At 37.0% G+C, this 21,837-nt stretch overlaps 1 protein-coding gene across 2 annotated transcripts in view; it reads right to left on the bottom strand.

Annotated features, from left to right (window-relative positions):
- Positions 1-21,837, bottom strand: part of Exoc4 (exocyst complex component 4) — a 711,882-nt gene that overhangs the window by 626,810 nt on the left and 63,235 nt on the right. The gene's annotated exons all lie outside the window — the stretch shown is intronic.

Raw genomic sequence — 21,837 nt, 5'->3', positions numbered from 1 at the left:
AGCCTTTACCCAAACAATCTGGTCTTTAAAAAGGAAGAAACAGTCTCAAACTCCTAGTAGTTCTCACCCCTGTGAGTAGCTGGGGAAAAGGATTAGCTGAGGATCTGAAAATACTTATCCCTACTAAATGCTATATTATAAAAGTCATGTAGGACAGGAAAGATGGCTCAGCAATCATGAGGACTGGAGTCTGAGTTCCAGCGTCCATACAAAGACACACAAGAAAGCCACAAACTAAACCAGCATTTATTATCAACAGTACTTCTCAACTACATATCTATATACCCATAAAGGTTCATTATTCACAGCATTCATTATTATAATGGCAGCATTATCCACAGTCACCCCAGTTAGAATCACCCCAGTTGCTCACCACCACATAAACAGATAATGATCTATATAAACAATGGCATATCACTCCACTTTAAACAAAAAAAGTCCAACACACTGCAATATGAATAGCTCTGGAATACATCCTGCTGAGTGAAATAAGACTGTCACAAAAGACAAATACTTTATGATTCCACTTATACTGAGGTACTTAGAGTGGTTAAATTCCTAGAAACAGAGTAGAAGGTAGACTGTCAGAGGCAAGGGGAAGGAAGAAACATGTAGCTACTTTTGGATAGATACTGAGTTTGAGTTTTACAAGGTGAAAAGAGTCATACAGAAGGACAAAGGTACTGTCTACACACACTATAAATATACTGAAAACTACTGATCTATATATTTTAAATGACTAAAAAGTCATATTAATGATGACTATATTTTAACATAAACTATGTACTTGAATATGAACCAAAGTTATTTTAGTAGCAAGTAAAATATAATTACTCATACAAGATCACTCTTATGAATAAATCCACAATATATTTTATCCATGCTGTCTTATGAGACTCACTAGGTGCCCAGAAAGTCAGAGAAACCATATGCATAGTACATTCCTTACAACAGAGTGTGTTTGTTCATACAGTACTCAGTACGTATATTGTTTAATACTAATGAAACTAGAAGTAGAACCCAAAGATTTAGCCTTGAAAGATGAAAATCTAAAGACACGTTTTGAAAGTTTCACCAATACTTCCAAATGTAATGATAAAAGAAAACATATATTTCAGTTCCTGGTTTTGTTTTATACATGAAGAAGTAGGATACCTCAGGCCACAGAAATATTCTATCTAGCAAATCCAATCCTGCAGCAAAGCTAAGACAGTACTCAGCAGCAGGGAGCCACCTCAATTCAGCATGGAATAGGAGGAAATGAAGCTGAACTACAAGAAGAGCTTCAGGCAGGAAGAAAAGTAATGGAAATTTACCTGCTCAAAATGCTCTTTGGAAAAAGTGCACCTTTGAGCCACAAACAGGACACATACAAAGTGTCGCCTAGACATCACAGCTACAGCCTAGGGTGGCTGATGATGACGTAAATGTAGTTTAAGACAATCTAGCCTGCAATGACACAGCTGATAGCTAGTTATATGCACACTAATTGTAGAGTTATCTCATTAAAAAACAACACATAAGCAAGATTTGGATAATGAAATGCCATGGCCACAAATAGAACATCTGTTTAAAGACTTAGCTTTCTGAACTCTCCTAGAACATAAACACTTAATAGTACACTATTAATTGATTTATACAATTTATTTCACTTATATCAGCTGAAAATTAAACGGCAATGTAAAAGGATAATATAATCAACCATGGCTACTCTAATATTCACAAACATCTCCAAGGTCAGATAGTATTAATGGGAAAAAAGGTACAAAAATAATTTAACTGAAATTCAATAAAGCTTCACCCAACAATCAGAACAGACCTGTGCATTTTTCCAAACTCCTGAAGTCCACATTACTCCCAAGCACCTGACTTACTACAGTGGATATCCAATTTGTTGGTATTAGACATTTACTAAGCTAAACATATTTTACTTTCAGCTCTGACTCTCCTACCTTTGAATTTTATTTTGTTAAAGATTCTAACAACTGAAGATAAATCAAATGTAACTTTAAGACTTTTACTATCAGATAGGATACTGCTACATACTAAAGAATGGGTATGAACCTCTGGTGGAATCACCATGCGTGACCTTAAGCTGTACTACAAAGCAATTGTGATAAAAACTGCATGGTACTGGTACAGCCACAGACAGGTAGATCAATAGGATAGAATTGAAGACCCGGAAATGAACCCACACACCTATGGTCACTTGATCTTTGACAAGGGAGCTAAAACCATCCAGTAGAAAAAGGACAGCATTTTCAACAAATGGTGCTGGCACAACTGGCGGTTAACATGTAGAAGAATGTGAATTGATCCATTCTTATCTCCTGTACAAAGCTCAAGTCTAAATGGATTGAAGACCTCCACATAAAACCCGAGACACTGAAATGTATAGAGGAGAAAGTGGGGAAAAGCCTCGAAGATAAGTGCACAGGGAAAAAAATCCTAAAGAGAACAGCAATGGCCTGTGCTGTAAAATCAAGAATTCACAGATGGGACCTCATAAAATTGCAAAGCTTCTGTAAGGCAAAAGACACTGNCAACAAGACAAAAAGGCCACCAACAGATTGGGAAAGGATTTTTACCAATCCTAAATCTGATAGAGGCCTAATATCCAATATATACAAAGAGCTCAAGAAGCTGGACTCCAGAAATTCAAATAACCCCATTAAAAAATAGGGTACAGAGCTAAACAAAGAATTCTCAACTGAGGAATAACAAATGGCTGAGAAGCACCTGAAAAAATGTTCAACATCCTTAATCATCAGGGAAATGCAAATAAAAACAACTTGAGATTCCATCTCATACCAGTAAGAATGGCTAAGATCAATAATTCAGGTGACAGCAGATGCTGGCAAGGATGTGGAGAAAGAGGAACACTCCTTCATTGCTGGTGGGATTGCAAGCTGGTATAACCACTTTGGAAATCAGTCTGGCGGTTTCTCAGAAAATTGGACATAGTACTACCAGAAGATCCAGCAATACCTCTCCTGGGCATATACCCAGAAGATGTTCCAACTGGTAATAAGGACACATGCTCCACTATGTTCATAGCAGCCTTATTTACAATAGCCAGAAGCTGGAAAGAACCACGATGTCCCTCAACAAAGGAATGGATACAGAAAATGTGCTACATTTATACAATGGAGTACTACTCAGCTATTAAAAACAATGAAATTCTTGGGCAAATGGATGGATCTGGAGGATATCATCCTTAGTGAGGTAACCCAATCACAAAAGAAGTCACTAGATATGCACTCACTGATAAGTGGATATTAGTCCAAAAACTTAGAATACCCAAGATACAATTTGCCAAATACAAGAAAATCAAGAAGGAAGACTAGCGGGTGGATACTTCATTCCTGCTTAGGATAGGGTACAAAATACCCATTAAAGGAGTTACAGAGACAAAGTTTGGAGCTAAGATGAAAGGATGGACTATCCAGAGACTACCCCACCCGGGGATCCATCCCACCATCAGCCACCAAACCCAGACACTATTGCACATGCCAGCAAGATTTTGCTGAAGGGACCCTGATATAGCAGTCTCTTGTGAGGCTATGCCAGGGCCTGGCAAATACAGAAGTGGATGCTCACAGTCAGCTATTGGATGGAACACAGGGCCCCCAATGGAGGAGCTAGAGAAAGTACCCAAGGAGCTGAAGGAGTCTGCAACCCTATAGGTGGAACAACAATAGGAACTAACCAGTACCCCCAGAGCTCATGTCTCTAGCTGCATATGTAGCAGAAGATGGCCTATTCAGCCATCATTGGGAAGAGAGGCCTCTTGGTCTTGCAAACTTTATATGCCCCAGTACAGGGGAACACCAGGGCCAAGAAGTGGGAGTTGGTGGGTAGGGGATCAGGGGTGGGGGGAGGGTATAGGGAACTTTCAGGATAGCATTTGAAATGTAAATAAAGAATACATCTAATTAAAAAAAGAATGGGTATGGCTCCTGCCACATTATTTCTTCTATAATCTTGCTGTCTCCTGAGTATTTACTATTATACAGACCTCTTTGTTTATACAGACCTAAGTGGCTATGGATAGTGATAACTGAGGGCAAGCACAAAATCACAGAAGGAGGGTTCTACTTGACTGGACTGATGAAGGAACTAAGAAGATATTTAAGAGCTTTTCAAGCCGGACAGTGGTGGCGCATGCCTTTAATCCCAGTACTTGGGAGGCAGAGGCAGGTGGATTTCTGAGTTAGAGGACAGCCTGGTCTACAAAGTGAGTTCCAGGACAGCCAGAGCTATACAGAGAAACCCTGTCTCAAAAAAACAAAAACAAAAACAAACAAAAAAACAAACAAACAAAAAAGAACTTTTCAACCTCTAGAATTCCACATTTACATTATCTATGCATTTCTGGTTACATGGTTTAGAGCCACTTATTTGTATACCATATTACAGACAGCACATTTAAAAAAAGAAAACAACCACAGATAAGGCCCAAACACATCTGAAGGAATCACAAGTTAGAGACAACCCAGGGGCATACAGAAATTGAACGAAATATAACAAGTAAACAAGGTGAAAAATATATATTCATGATGCTAAATACTTTTTGTTTAATGACTCTGCACATGAATACAGAAAACAATCTAGACCATGAGTTCATAGCTGTTTTCTTTCGTCAATACTTCTAAGAAAAAAATCAGCAATTTGCATCATGGCTTACTTACCATACACATCATAAAACTGCAGAAGACAAGCCCTTTAATTCACTGTTGAATATGCCATATCACAATACTTAGAAAATGCTGTTTGTACATGCTAATTGGGGCATGATACAATGGCAGTGTTTACTATAGAAACTCTTGAGAGATGTCATTCATTATGTTATGCACAATATACAAATTGTGTGTTACCATACAGTAAAAGATTTTAATCTATGTAATTTGAATCACACGGTATATTTAAACAAAATTAGCTCTATATAAGAACTGTCTGCCAGTACTGAGCAAAATTCATTATTAAAAGGAGCCTTTGTAACAACAATTCATAAAAATGAAGGACAAGAATTTAAAACAGAGAAAGGAGGGTTGGGAGGTATAAGAGACAGGGAAAATGATTTAATTATATTATGATCTAAAAAATAAGAGAGATTAAAAAAAATACTAAGGAGCCTTTGAAAAAGTTGCCAAGCCTAATTAGACTACTAAACTATCAAACAAATTACCTGTCTACAAAGCTACATCACAGATGGGAACCTGGCAATACTGACAATATTTTTGAAAACTATTTTTTAAAAGCCACTAAAAAGTAATTTGTATGCTTTTCTCACACTGTAATTCATATTCCTAAGATACCCAATTTGCTTATTAGATAATTACACAAAAAATATAACTCCATAAATTGAAAGGAAATAGTCTGCCTCAAAATAGAGAGTAACATTGCTGAAAAAAAGAAATGCAAACAATGAATAGAGCCAGGGTGTGGAGCCAGTGATCTCATCACAGAAAGACAGAAGAAAGTTGGGATTGGCTCATCTGTGTTAACGGATACTTAATGTGCTCCAGTGGCCTAAGATATCCATTCACTATGGGTGCCACAAGCCCAAAATCAAATCAAGCTCCTACCTTTGGCTAGAAGGCTACAGAACCTCCCTAAATTCTCTTCCGCCAATCTTATCTCTGTGGAAGTTCTTGGTCAAATATCTATCTTAGACACCACTCTATTTGCCAGTGAAAAATTACTTCTTACAGGTTTAGTTCTAATTAATGTACCCACTGGTGCAGGGGAGAACAGTAACTGGCACACTGGTTGCCTCAGGAGTACAGAATCTTGATTAGGGTCTTTCAGATGTTAACTAACTACCCCTGGAGTGTAGAATCCTGATTAAGGTACTTCAAAAAACGTTTGCTGAGAACCCCTAAGGTGAAGATTAAATTACCTTAAAGAAACCTACAGACAATAAATTACCCCACTCCAGAAAAGATGCTGCCTAAAAAGAGACTATACTATGTAAGATAGAACCCAGATCTCACCTCACTGAAGAGGACCCCACCCTGCTGACCTGAAAGCATTGAGTGTACACAGTTCTTTCATAAGAACTACTGTTGAGGGTAGGGGGGTATCTGGGACTCTCAGGATAGCATTTGAAATATAAATGAAGAAAATACTTAATAAAAATTTGGAAAAAAAAAAGAACTACTATTGGTCAGGAAGGAAAGATGGTAAGTGTGTTTAAAGCAATGGTAGGTAATATTTTTAAATGAATTTTTTATGTATTTTTATTATGTGCACTGATATTTTGCCTGCATGTTTGAAAATGTTAGATTCCCGGGAACTGGAGTTACAGGCAGTTGTGAGCTATGTGAGTGCTGGGAATTGAACCCAGGCCCTCTAGAAGAACAGCCAATGCTCTTAACCGCTGAGACATCTGTGGAAGTATTTTTAAAACAAAATAAAACAAAAAAGTATCTACTTGAAACCTGTTCTCGTGGACAGAGCTTAATGCCTATTAACTCATTTAGAGGAGGGACCTACGAAGGTCCAGAAGTCACCATCAAGGGAGCTAGCTGCTGACACAAAACTGGCATACAAGATAACAATACAAAAAATTGATAGCTCACAGTGATAGCCACTGAAATGTACTGAGTTGCAATCCACTGTAAATATTCTTTACGTTCAGTTATTTGGGTAGACAGCAAGACACTGCAAAAGTGAGAGAGAACAAAGTCTTAGGATTTTAGGTCTGATTATCTCTACACTTTCAGGCTAATGATCTCCATCAAGTCACTTAACCTTTCATGACTCTATACCTTTATCTGTAAAGTGAAAATTTTATTATCAATCTCACAGAGTTGTGTATAAATTTAATATTAACTGAAACAGTATACAAAAACTCAATAATAAAAATATTCAAAGAATGTACATGGAAGACTTCCAGCTTTGTGATCTGTGAGACCACCAATGTGATAGATTGAAAATACAAATCGCTCCAAATTCAAAACAACCATAAATAAAAATAATAACATATGTGCTCCTAGAAATTGGTGTCTCATACTCCACCCTGCCTTTATATTATCAAGTTTGACCATGCATGCAAGAGTGATGTTGGGGAAACACACTTTAGTGGGCATATGGAAGTCAGGGGCCAACTCTGTAGAGTCCATCATCTTCCACTACCTTCCAACTACCAAGACAATTAAAAAATAATAATAATAACATATCTGGACTTTGTTATACTAACAGAAGAGGGAGTCAATGAACTGAAAAAGTCTTTAAAGCACTCTATACTGGGGGTGGGGGGAGAGGAGAGAGGAGAGAGGAGAGAGAGAGGATGAACTGGCATATCATAAGACACTCAGAAAATCCAGCAAACATGAATATACATAAATAAAAAAAGATACACAAGAAGACAAGAAGGCACATCTTCAATGCAAATGATATAATCAAATAAAAATTAGAAGATATGAATAGCTACCTTTTGCCAAAAATTAAAAATCTATATATAGACATGAAAAAATATAGGGAGATATGAAAATTGACCAATGTCAGGGAAAAAGTGAAAGAAAAAGACAATTATTGCAGACATAAAAAAAAGTTTAAAATATCCATGAGAAAATTAAAAAGATATTTCATAAAAAATGATTCAGAAAATGTAGGGAAAAATAAGAGATTAAAAAGATAAAAGAGAAAGTAGATTTAAAAGAAAACAAGGCAGAAAAAAGAACTAACCTTGGTGTGAGAAAGACAGAAACAAAAACTGAAACAAACTCATATAAAATTACAAACCAAGATTTTACCAGAAACTTTCTTTAATTTTTTTTTCAACTTACAAAAGAGGCTATAGGGTATCTGAGAAAAATCTAACCAAAATAACCAACTCTAAAACATATCCAGGTAAAACTAATAAATATCTCAAACTGAAAAAGAAAATCTAGCAGATTACATCAGCATGGTCCTGTGGACCCAGGTACTCAGAAGGCTAAGGCAGGAGGTGACTTTAGCCCAGCTGCTCAAAGCAGGATTTTTTTACCTATTAGATTAAAACACTGAAAAGCATGGCAAAGGTTATATTAGGAAGGCTGCTAAGAAACAAGCCCCCTAACACACACACACACACACACACACACACACACACACAGGTAATGGGAAGCCAGCATGGACTATTCTGCTAAAGGATGACTCTACACACCTCCTAAACTACAGACACATGTCCTCAGCTGTTACTACACACAATAAGTTACTCTAGATAGATCAGAGCATTAAAGCATAAGATCAAAATGATACAACTCATAGGTGAAGACAGGACAAACACCTCAGAAATGTTTTTGACAAGCATTCCCTACATATGACACCATACACACATGCGAAAAAGGGAGGACGATGGGACTTGATCAAAATCTGAGCAAAGGTCCACAATGGACAGCCAACATAATAAAAAGGCAATCCATTCTCAAACACAAGAAAGTACTGGAAATTCATATCTCTAAAGAAGAGTTAACATCTAAAATAAGAAACACAATTTGATAATAAGAGGACAAATAACCCAATTACACAGTGGGCAAAGGACCTGAGTAAACATGTTTCAAAGATGACAAACAAATAGGCAGTAAGCACATAAAAAGATGCTCAACATCACTAATCATTAGGGAAATGCAAATTAAAAACTACAATCAGATATAACCTCAGACCAATTAAGATGTCTTCTATCAGAAAGGAAAACAGAAAATGACAAGTGTGAAGAAACAGAGCCCATATGCACTGATGATCAGAACAAACACATGTAACTGTAGTGAAAACATGAGACTCTTCTCAAAAGACAAAAACACAGAATCATCATATGATCCAGCATCTCCTCTTCTGGATACACATTCCAAAGACCTAATAGAATGATAAAGAAAATGTTTACAGCACAACACTGTTGCCATGCCATGACCTAGAAGCAACCCAAGTGTCCATCAACACGTGAGTGGACACACACATTAGCATCTCAGCAATGCAAGTCCTTGAGGAGGAAGGACATTCTGACACATGTTACAATTTGGCTTGACCTTAACAGATTATGCTGAGCAAGATTTGCTGGTCACAAAGTACAAGCACTGTGATTCCAATGATACACAGTGTACAGAGTAGTCAAATTCCCAGAAACTCAATGCTAGCTGCCAGGAGTGAAGGAGAGGGGGAAAGAGCAGTTGTTGCATACACTCAGGTACAGACACTCAGTTCTGAAAGATGAAAGCCACAGACACTGTACACACAGAACACACTGAACTTACAAACTGTGATAGTAGAGCATTCACGGGATTTCAAGCAGAATAGAAGACATGTAAAGCTTACAACGGAAACGCCCTACACGCAGGTTGGACTCCTGAGTTGGCTTCCCTTTTAAGTTTACCAGATCAAAGCGCTGCCAAGAGTATGACAACAGATACTCAGGTTTTCTTTGCTCTCCTGCCAGAGTAATTTCCAAAAGATATGCTGAAGTGAAAACACCAAACTATAGAGAATATTCTACCTTTTGTAAAAGAAAGAATGGTCATGAGAAAAGATACGTTTGTCTAATTGTTTAAAAAAAAGATAAAGGAGAAATGAAATTGGATTAACAAAAGAGGCATAAACGATAGTGATGTCTCTAGAAGAGACACCCACCCAAGTACTTTTATACAGTTGGGATGTTTTGTGTATACTTCACATGATTATAAAATAAGCCAAAGTATATGAGAGAAAACATGATGTAAAGGAACTGTAGTGAAATAAAAAAGTAACTTCAGATCTTTGCAAACAACACATGTGAGAGTTTGATTGAGGACAGTCCATATGGGGCAGAAGTCCATACTTGGCCAGGTGTTGGCACTGCTAAGTAGTTGTATGTGTGACCTTGCTGGAGAAAGTGTGTCACTGGAGACTGCCATTTCCAGTTTGCTGTCTCTATTTCCTACTTGGGGCTCAGGATATAAGTTCTCCATGCTCCCTTCACCATGACTGCCTGCTGCCACACTTCCTCACTGTGATGGCGAGAGACTCTTGTACCTCTGGAGCTGAAGTCAGAGCCCTTCCCTCTCCAAGTTCCCATGTCTTTAGTGTTTATCACACCAATAGAAAACTAATTCATACATACCCTAAGCCATACCATGCAATACAAGAGACTCCTAATTATATGCTGCTATACCTACTCATCAGTTCAACCAGTATCGGAGAAACTTCATGCAGTTGATGAAAATTAAGAGAGATTCACAATTAAGAATGTGGAGAGAATGAGAGACTTTGAAGCACTCAATCCTAAATGAATGTCTTCATCAACCCCTGCACCTCTGCCAAGGCTCAGGGATCTATGCAGAAGAGGAGGCAAAAAAGATAAGAGCTTGAGGGGATGGATGACTCCAAGTAAACAGTGTACTCCAGACAGAACAGAACTGATGCATACAAGAACTCACAGAGACTGGCAGAATGCACAAGACCTGCACAAGTTCAAGCCAGACAAGATCCCAGCAATAAGAGGGCAAGTGCACACAGGGTACCACTCCTAACCAAAATGCTAGTTGCAATTTATACTCCAGCAAAAGGAAAAGTTTTTCCAATGGAGTGTCACTGGGTACATCAACCACACTCCAGGACGAGCCCCACAAAATAAACTCCATGATCTGTTGTTCGTTCTTCCTTTTTTTCCTTCCTTCCTTCCTTCTTTCTCTATTTGGGGGAGGGGGTGACTCCTTGTTTTGCTTTGCTGGAGCAGTTTTCTTGTTAATGGTGTTTGTCTTATAGGTTTTATGATTGTTTTGATTTTCACCTTCATTTTTGTGGGTTTCATTTGGCTTCTGGCTTTGTTTGGAGACAGAAGGGAAAAAAGAATGAACATAAAACTGAGTGGATAGGGAAGTACGAGGAAATGGTATTAGTTGGGAGTGGGATGAACATGATCCAAATATATTCTATGGAAAATGCTTTGCAAATAAATAAGTAAATAAATTTTTAAAAGTAATACAAACTCTCAGACATATAACATATACTAAAAAACCCTTACATTAAAGTTAATAAATTTATTTTCACTGTCATGAATTTTTAAATGAATTCTGAAATTAACTTATGCATAAATTATTATTTGAAAAATAAAAATGTAAAATAGGTACCTCACCATTGTAAATAAAACAAAAAGAAAAGTCAGAATTGTAGTGGGTTTACTTGAATTGTAATTAAACTCATGTTTTAATATAAATGTATATACCCATACAGAGAAATAAATGGATACAGATCTATATATGTGTGTATATATATACATATATATAATTTTTATTTACATATGAGCATATGTACATGTACACATGTAAATATAAACACACACACATACATATATATATATATATATATATATATATATATATATATATATACATATATCCATTATAGAAAGATATGCTTTCTACTTTTGTCATCTGAGAGGGAGTACAGCAATCACACACTAATAGAAACATGTACAACTAGAGCACAGATCTCAATTTCAAAATTATTATTTCCAAGAAAAGGAACCACAGATCCTTAGAGAGACTGCTAATTGGCAGATGAGAACAGGGTAAATAGGGGGTAAACTCCATATGACGTGCACTTCTGGAATGTAAGTAAGAAATAAACCCATGACAATGGCATTTACTTAAAGAGTGAGTGAGTGAGTGAGTGAGTGAGTGAGTGAGTGAGTGAGTGAGTGATTAAATAAATAAATGCAAGAGGACAATACTTTATCACTACAGAATTCTATTTCTTCATGAACTATGAATAGAAAAAAGAAAATATGGATTTGCAAATTATCTTTTAGAAGTTCAGACAAGGATTAGCTTGGAATAAATGGTATATATGAGGGAAAATGGACAATGGTAAAGTTAAAATATCTCTGTAGCATATATAGGAGTAACTACAAGATTAAGCTTAAACTCTAAAAGAGTTTTAAAATACAGTCTACATCCAAGTTGAAAATGAGTCACTAAGAGGGGTGTGAGGAGATAACTTATAGGTACAGTTGAGCCAACATGAATTTGAGTCCCTATCATCCACACAAAAAGCTAGAAGTACCCTCCCAGGTGCTGTAATCACAGCAATGGAATGGAGGATGGGTGGAACAGACAGGACATTGCCTGGAACATCTGTGCTGTGATAAACCTAACTGAGATAGATAGAAAGATGGATGGATGAATGGATGGATGGATGGATGGATGACTTGACCCAGAAAGTGGCACTATTTGGAAGTGTGGCCTTGCTGGAGTAATTGTAGCCTTGTTGGAGTAGGTATGTCACCGTGGGCATGGACTTAATAACCCTTGTCCTAGCTGCCTGGAAGCCAGTCTTCTCCGGATGCAGTCAGATGAAAATGTAGAACTCTCAGCTCTGCCTGCACCATGCCTGCCTGGATGCTACCAGGTTCCAGCTTTGATGATAACAGACTGAACATCTAAACCTGTAAGCCAGCCCCAATTAAATGTTGTCCTTTATAAGAATTCCCTTGGTCATGGTGTCTCTTCACAGCTATGGAAACCCTAACTAAGACACCCATCCACAAGGAAAAGGAGGTTTCATCCTGTTCAACCAGTGCCAAGTAAGGAAGAAAGGTGAGTGTACCTCTGCTTAACGACCAACAATGTAAACACCAGAGGCTGTTAGGTTAAACAGCCACAAAGGCTCACATGTTTGAATACCTCATGTCCAGCTGTTGGCACTATCTAGGTTGGTTGTGAATTTGGGGCATGGGGGTCAGGTGTCATGGCTGGGGATGTGGGTCATATCTAGCAGGACTCTGAAGACTATACTCAAGAGTCACTTGCAACCATGCTCTCTATGTCCTGATAGACCAAAATGTGAATAAGCCATATTGCAAGCTCCTATGGTCACAAACCAGACTTTTGACATCTGCCATGTTTTCTTACCACATTAGACTATACAATCTGAAACTGTGATTGGATGGATGGACAAACAGACAGCCAGACAGAATAATGATGAGCTCCACTTTTCATGAGAAACCTTGTCTCAAGGGCATAAAGTGCAGACCAATAGAGGAGGACACTCAAAACCCTGGTCTCTGACCACAGGTACAAGTATATGCACATGTGCAAACACACACGGGTAAATCCATAGACATACACTGAATTAAAAAGAGAGAAAGACCTTTTCCATCACTCAAAATTATAGTTCCTGCCAAGTAAAATTAATAAACAAGAGCTTTAAAAAAGATGTAATACAAATGGATTTCAATTTTAATAAACAAAGATAAACTATTTTTAGTTATAAAAACTATGATTGTTTACATTCAAAATTAAGGAAAAATCAACAAATTTATTCTTCAAAAACTATAGGACTTTTAAAATAATTCAGCAAACTGTAAGAAACAAGATGAACATGAAAAGAATTTTTAACTTTTTATTGATTCTTTGTGAGTTTCATATCATGCATCCCAACCCCACTCATCTCCCTGTCCCTTCCTATCTGTCATCTGCCCTTGAAATGCCCTTGTAAAAGAAAATAGAAAACACAAATAATGAATGAATGAAGCATAGAAAACATCTTGTCTTGGAAGCTGCAGCTTTAGACAAATGCTCCAGTAGTTCATAGGTGAAGTACACGTTGAGGTGGGCCATCTCAAAGCCTGGGATCTGGGCCTGGGGAGTAGCTGAGTTTATGAGTCCACCAGCTCTCCCATACTCTACCACCAGGGCAAGATCTCCAGCTGCCCCAGCTAGCTCATCCAATGCTCAGCTCTCAAGTCCTCAGGCTGCTCACCCATACCCAGGCCACTACAGCCACTACTGTGCTGTGCAGTGCAGGGGCAGGCTCAGTCCCTGAGTGCTGCAGCCTGCTAGGAGCTGAACCAGCTCCCCGGTTCTCACAACCTTAGAACCAGCTCTATGGACTGCCTGAAGTAGAACATGAAAATTTTTAAGCCTCCCGGGAGTATAATAAAACAGAAAACTTAAAAGAAAAAAATCATTCAAAGCAATCAATAAAAACAAATAAAGAACTCCAGGAGCACCTAATAAAAGATGAGCAAGACACTTAAGATCTATAAAATTAAATGAAGTTGTCTCAAGTTTATGGATGGGAAGACACATTTTCCCTAATTCTATGAATTAAATTAATTGCTGGCCAAAATCCTGAAAAGACTCTTAATAGAAACTTACATCTTGGTTCTAAAATGTAGGAAGAGGACAGGCCCATAAAAAGTCGTGCTAATTTTGAAGATGAGTAAGAAGTTAGTAATTCCATTGCTAGCTATTAAAATAAACAAAACTACAACCATGAAAACAGTATGGCATTAGTCCAGAGGGGTAATGGTGTAACAGAATAAAAGACTGGCTGATTAAAAATCCTTGCAGCTCTTTACACTGTATATATTTTTTATATCACCTAAAACTATAATAAAAAGCCAACTTAAAACATTTTTCAGTTAAAAAGCAAAATGCTAGAACAATTGGTTACTCATAAGAAAACAACAAAAAGTAGTTCCCAATGAAATAAATTTTAAAGCATTCTATCTTAGGATTTCTAGTCCTGCACAAACATCATGACCAAGAAGCAGTTGGGGAGGAAAGGATTTATTCAGCTTACACTTTCAGATTGCTGTTCATCACCAAAGGAAGTCAGAACTGGAACTCAAGCAGGTCAGGAAGCAGGAGCTGATGCAGAGGCCATGGAGGGATGTTCTTTACTGGCTTGCTTCCCCTGCCTTGCTCAGCCTGCTTTCTTATAAAACCCAAGACTACCAGCCAAGAGATGGTACCACCCACAAGAGGTCCTTCCCCCCTTGATCACTAATTGAGAAAATGCCTTACACTTGGATCTCATGGAGGCATTTTCTCAACTGAAGCTACTCTCTCTGTGATAACTCCAGCCTGTNTCAAGTTGACACACAAAACGAGCCAGTACACATTCCAAATAGCTTCAAGTTTAAAAGGCAAGTCTACAAAAATATTAAGAAAACATTTGAAATCCTGACACCCATATAAGAACAAAATTTTTAAAGCAAGAATACAAATTCCAAAAATAAATGAATAAGTAAATAGCAAATTTAGCAACTTTAAAATAAGATCATTAATTCTTATAATAAGAACATAAGGGAAAGTTGTAGCTTCCGAGTGTGTGCAAGCAATCCACTCTCACAAGGGGATCAGTGTAGACCCCTCTCCTTGCACAGGAAACTAAGCAAACACTGGCAGTGAGCAAAAAAGATTGAGGTGCCCCAATTACAGAAAGATGTTCTCAACCCCATTAAAAACATACCTACCAGCACCTACAAGACATAAAAGAAAAAAATCAACATGTGAAAATTAAAATCTAAAAAAAAGAAGCAAAATAACAGTCAAGAAATCATCACTATGTGGAGCAATCTATCCATTTTGGTAAAATCACTTTTCAAAGCAACTGGAAAATGTCATGGTAAACACGTGCCTATAATCCCATGTACCAGCAGAATGATCAACACAAGTTCAAAGTCAGCCTGATCAACTAACAGAGACCAAAGTCAGCCAAGACTTCACAGGGAGACCTTATATCAAAATAGTAAAGAAAGAAGAGGGAGAGAAGGAGACAAGGTGAAAGGAGAGGGGAAAAGAAATTCAAAAAAATTTTCATGAATTTTTCCAGTTTACAAAAATGACAATTTTTGAGGAATATATGTTTAAGCTGAATGAATATATATGTGTACATGTATATTATATTCTGTATTAGTTTAAAACAATGTATATTTTTTAAAATGTCCAACATTCCCATATTTATATAAGCAAATACACATAATGGAAGAGTGGGGTTTCCTAATCTTTGAGCATCATGCACAAATGGAAAATAAAACCACATATGAAGTGTATAACACCACGGGATACTGGGTCCGTGGCTGGAGTCACGACCTGGGATTCTGACTACACCAACGACTGAAGGAGTCAGGCTCTCAGTTACACTGGAAGCCAAGAGATCAGTGATTGGGAACCTCTACTTTATATAAATACTTATTATTATTATTATTATTATTATTATTATTATTATTATTACACGTGTGTGTTTGTGTGTGTTTGTAAGGTGTGTGTAATCATGTGTGCTGCAGTGCATGTGTGAAGGCTAGAAAACAACTCTGTGGAGCTGGTTTTCTCCTTCTACCTTTACATGTGCCCCAGGGAATAAATTCAGGTTGCCAAACTTACACGGTAAGCATCTTTACCCACTTAGCCATCCTGCCAGTCCTATTATAAGATTAACAGTGAAAAACATATTCTTTACCTATTTATAATTAATGGATAAACTGTGATCTGTTAAATAAATAATAAATAGCAGCCAAAATAATCAATCAGAGCTATACTGTTACATGATTTAAAAAATATAAACATTCTATTAAACAGAAAAATCCAAGATAAAGGATGATATATCATTCTATACAACTTGTTCAGCCTAAAAAAGAATTGTACATCTTTCACCCATATAAATATAAATATATACATAAATATATAAACCATATAGATGCACATACATACAACATATACATGCATACACACAGTAAACATATAAAACGTGTAAGAAAAATAAAGAACAATTTCAAATCAAAAATCACATCTGTGGTAAAAGAGAAAGGTAACCAACTGAGGTAAAGATCTGTCATTCATAAACAAACTTTTCTACCTAACCAGTTCCAAACCCAGAGAGGAAAACAGCTGCTTTCCCACCCCTAGAATAAACTACAGAAAATGTTCACACACACGGGCATACAGGAAGCTCAGTTCACACCAGCAAGAAGACTCTTGACTGCTGCCATGTCATTTTAATTGTATTTTATTCTGGTGTCTGTGTACTTGGGTTGTCATGATGACCATTCTGCCTGTTAGGGGTTTTACTGCTGAGAATGGACAACATAACCAAGGCAACTCTTATAAGGACAACATTTAATTGAGGCTGGCTTACAGGTTTAGAGTTTTAGTCTATTATCAAGATGGGAGCATGGCAGCATCCAGGCAGGCATGGTGCAGGAGGAGCACAGTTCTCCCTCTTCATCTTCTGCAGCTAGAAGACTGACTTCCAGGCAGCTTAGATGAGGGTCTAAAAGCCCACTCCTACAGTGACACACTCCTCCAACAAGGCCACACCTTCTTCAACAAGGTCACACGTTCTAATAGTGCAACTCCCTGGACCAAGCATATTCAAACCACCTAGTGCCTTTCTGCACACCAATTCTGTAGTATGCTTCCTCTTCCATTCCAGTTCTAATTGGTTCCATTTCCCTATCCTTCCTCTTCCCATTTCTTAATCATTAATAATCTTTGTATTGGCAGTGTACCCTACTAGCATCCTAATGCATTACCATGCAAACCTTATTGGAAATATAGAAGTACTTGATAGCTTTTTCCTACATTTTGATATTTGGTGTGTTGTCAAATCACTATTTTTACTGTTGTCTGATCATCTCAAAGAAAAGAATGACCAGCAGGACACTTATTTTACAAAGCAAATGAGAAAAAGGAAAAAACTGGAAAACACACCATTCTAACACAGAATTACCAACATACACACACAGTAAGCCCATGAGCCCTACAAACTTTCTTAAAGACCCAGAATGAAAGTAATGACAATAATCAATATACCTAGCATGTGGATGGCCAAAGCAAGTAGGTAGAGCTATTTTTGTGTTGAACAAAGTAGTCAAACCAGTCATAAGACAAAAAAGTCACTACATATTATTAAAGATAATAATCAATCAAGAAAAAGGACCATTAGGGTTCATGAGATTATTCAGCAGGTAAAGGCACTTGACACAAAGCCTGCTGATAAAAACTATCTCAGAATCCACTTTATGAAAGAAGAGAACCAACTCTGACATCCACACATGTGCCATGTTATTCACATGCTCACACTCAGGCAACATACATTCACTCATAGAAGCAATATACATACATGCATATATATATATATATATATATATACATACATACATGCATAGAGGCAATATACATACATGCACACATACATACATAGAGGCAATATACATACATGTACACATACATTATTTAAAAGTAGATAAAACAATTATAAGTATGTATTCACCAAATGTTGGTGAACTTTATTTGACAAAACAAATACTACTCATATAAGGGAACGGATATGTCCAAATATACTAACAGCAGGGGCTTCAATACCAAAGTATAATGTTTGGGTAGAACATACAAAGACATTTCTGCCCTTAAAACATCATAGACCAAATGCACTTAACAGATATCTACAGTTTATTCCATCCAACAGCTAAGGAAAAATGGAAAACAGATTCTAGTCAGCAATCTATAGAAGGTTCTTCAAAACAGAACACAGTCAGATCCACAAAAACATTATTAACAAATACAGAATAAATTACTGTATCTAATTAGATCATAGAGGAAAAACCTAGAAGCCAATAATAAGAGAAACCATTTAAACACATAGAGATTAACTAATACATTCTTGAATAATCATAAGACATTGAAAAAATCAGAGAGAAAAATTTAAATTCCTAGAATCAACAGAAAACAAAACCACAACTTAGCAAATCCTTTGTGATACACTAAAAGCAGTTATAAGAGGATGGTTTATAGCTATATGATCTTACATTAAGAAGTAAGGGAGACAACAAAGAAAGAACTAAAAACACACCTTAAGGCTTTAGAAACAGGAGTAGAAACCAAGCCTGAAATAGGTAGACCAAAAAAATAAAAAACAGGGCAAAAATTAATGAAGTGGAGACTAAAGTATAAACATTAAGAAGCAATGAGACACAGTTATAGAAAAAAAGATAAAAAAAAAAAAAAATCTCAAAGACCAGCACTTGGGAGGCAGAGACAGGCGGATTTCTGAGTTCCAGGCCAGCCTGGTCTTCAGAGTGAGTTCCAGGACAGCCAGAGCTACACAGAGAAACCCTGTCTCAAAAAACCACAAAAAAAAAAAAAAAAAAGAAAGAAAGAAAGAAAGAAAAAAGAAAGAGAGAGAAATATAATTAGGAGCAAAATGGGACACTACCACAGATACCAATAAAATCCTGAAAAAATGATTATAGAATTCTTTGAAATCCTAAATTAAAAAAAAAGAAGGAAATTCTAGAAAAAAGTCTTCACACATATGACTCACAAAAATTAAGAAAAAAGAAGAAAAAAAACAGGCTAATAACTAATAATAAGATTCAAGTATCAAGAGTTTCCCAAGAAAAAATTCTGAATTCACTGCTCAAGGATGTTAAAGAACTACCATGAATGTCCTTTAAACTATTCCTTTACAAAAACAGGGAAAAAGAATACTCCTGAACTCATTCTACAATATCAGAATTATGCTGATACCAGATAAAGACAAAATTAAAAAAAGGCAAATATAAGTTGATTTCTCAGATAAACACAGATACAAAATTTATCAATAAAATTCTTGCAAATCAAAAATCAAGAGCACATTAAGAGGTATATATTATGACTAAGTTTGTTTTATGAAGAGATGGTTTTACCATATATAAACCCATAAGAGTAAACAGCACATAAAGGGGTCTAGGGACAGAAGTCACTGGATTATCTCAAAACATGCAGAAAAACCCTTTGGCAAAGTTCAACATTCCTCCATGAGAAAAGCCCTAGAGAAACTAGGAATAGTAAAAACAAAAACTGGTTTATATTACACTTAATGAGACAAGGATGTCCACATGTTCCTGCATATTCAAATCAAGGCTTGATTCCTTGGGCTAACGAAAGATGAAGGAACACAGATGGGAAAGCAAGAAGCAAATGTACTCCTGTTTACAAACCTCACTATGTACTCCTGCACTTAAAGGGCCCTAATACTCCACAAGAAAATCTTTGTATCTGGTATTTTCAGCAAAATCATGGGACACAAAGTCACCATACAAAATTCAGTACCTCCTATATACACCAATACCAAATATACTAAAAAAGAAATCAAATAAAGTTTACAATATTCAATACAAGTAGAAGGTAAATGTGAGTAAATGAAACCAAGGAGGTAAAAGATTTCTACAATAAAGAAAACTTTAAGAAATTGATGAGTACACTTGAAATGGAAAGACATCCGAAGCTCACGGATTAGTGGAATATATAATGAAAAGATGACTGTAGTAACAAGTGCAAGCTACAGATACAGATTCAATACAACCTCAATCCAATTCTAATTATACTCTTCACAGAAGGTGGAAAAAATCGTAAAACTCATACTGAAGCACAAAAGAACCCCAAATAGACCAAAAAAAAAAAAAAGCCTAATCATCAGGGGAGGGGCTACACTGGGGATATCACAATTCATGACTTCAATTTACACTACAGAGCAACAGTAACAAAAACAGCATAACAGTGGCCCCCACACATAATAAAACAGAATGGCGGGTCCGGGAATAAGCTCATGTATCTACAGCCATCTGATTTTCAAAGATGTAAAAAAAAAAAAAAGACACTAGCCTAAATTACTCATCAACAAATAGCAAAAATGTGGTACATACATATGATGGAGTTGTACTCAGACCTAAAGACCAAGACAATGATCTTTGAAAGGGAAAGGATGGATCAAGAGGTAATCATATTAGGTAAAGAAAAAAAAGTCAAACTAGAAAGACGATGCCACATGTTTTCTCTTCTATGTGCATTTTAAAATATAGCTATAAAACATGAAAGTGGAAGGGGAGGGAAACTCTGTCAGGAGGAGGGAGATTGTGGGAAGGAGCAAAGATGAAAGAAGGTAGTGGGGAGTTGACCATGTTCAAACATATGTCATGATTTTATGAAAAGGTTAACATGAAACCTATCATTTTGCATAATGGATATTCCATAATTTACAAAACAGGAAGCAGGTAGAGAAGGATGTAATTAACCTAGTGGAACATAGAGGTTAATGGGTACATTGATCTCTAAGATATGAGTCATGTAATCTCTTCTTAATTATAATATTTGTAGTAAATGTATTTAATTAAATAAAACATGGTCACTAATTTACCATTCTATCTGGCATCCCTTATGTTTTCATACAATTGTACTCATGACTAATCATAGAAATCAACACAGACATTTAATAAGAGTAATACAAAAGTAACTGAGGATAATCCTAAACAAAATCAGCCAGACCAAGACAGACAGTGAAATAATTGATTGAAATGCCACTGAAGTCCCTAACCTGAGTGTCAGGTCCCAAAGAAACTGGGGACAGTAGGTAACTATGACTCTCAGACTTCTATTTTCACGTTACCATTTTTGTAACTGGAGCAGTGTCAGAGGTGTGAGGAGACTGCCTTGTTTCAACAGTTTGTCTCCACTGGTTTCTCAGTTTTAGGTGCAAAGATGACAGGTGCCCAGAGTTTACCTTTCTGTTTGATTAAAATTGTATTTCTCAGAAGGAGGAGGAGGAGGAAGAGGAGGAGGAGGAGGAGGAGAGGGAGGACAGAGGACAGAGACAGAGAAGGAAAAGAGAAGAGTGCATGCTGGCCTCTGGGCTCACTAAGTTCCAGGGGATCCTCTCAGCTCTTCTCACCCTACCTCCAAGCCTAAATCTCTCTAGCCCTGGGCCTTCCCTTTCCTTCCCCCAGCTTCACTTCCTGGCAGGTGGCTTCCTGGTTCTTCCATTGGCTCCCTTCTTGGTCCTCTTGCCTGCCTCTCCCCCCACCCCCAGCTCTCTCACCTCAAGGTTCAGCTCAGTCTGTGGGTCATATTCACTCCCCCATATCTCCAATAAAAACCTACTCTTCACCCATACCCAGGAGCGCTCATTTCCTCATTTCATTCACTAAAGACAGAAGTAATGTGAAAGTAGGGGAGCGGGGGGGGGGGGGTATAAAATACATAATAAAAATTGGAAAAAAAGAAAAGGAAAGGAAAGGAAAGGAAAGGAAAGGAAAGGAAAGGAAAGGAAAGGAAA

The sequence above is a fragment of the Mus pahari genome, chromosome 2 (assembly GCF_900095145.1).
Source record: "Mus pahari chromosome 2, PAHARI_EIJ_v1.1, whole genome shotgun sequence".
NCBI classification, from domain to species: Eukaryota; Metazoa; Chordata; class Mammalia; order Rodentia; family Muridae; genus Mus; species Mus pahari.
Note: the sequence above shows the minus strand (reverse complement) of the source record. Positions and strands in the feature narration are given on the sequence as shown.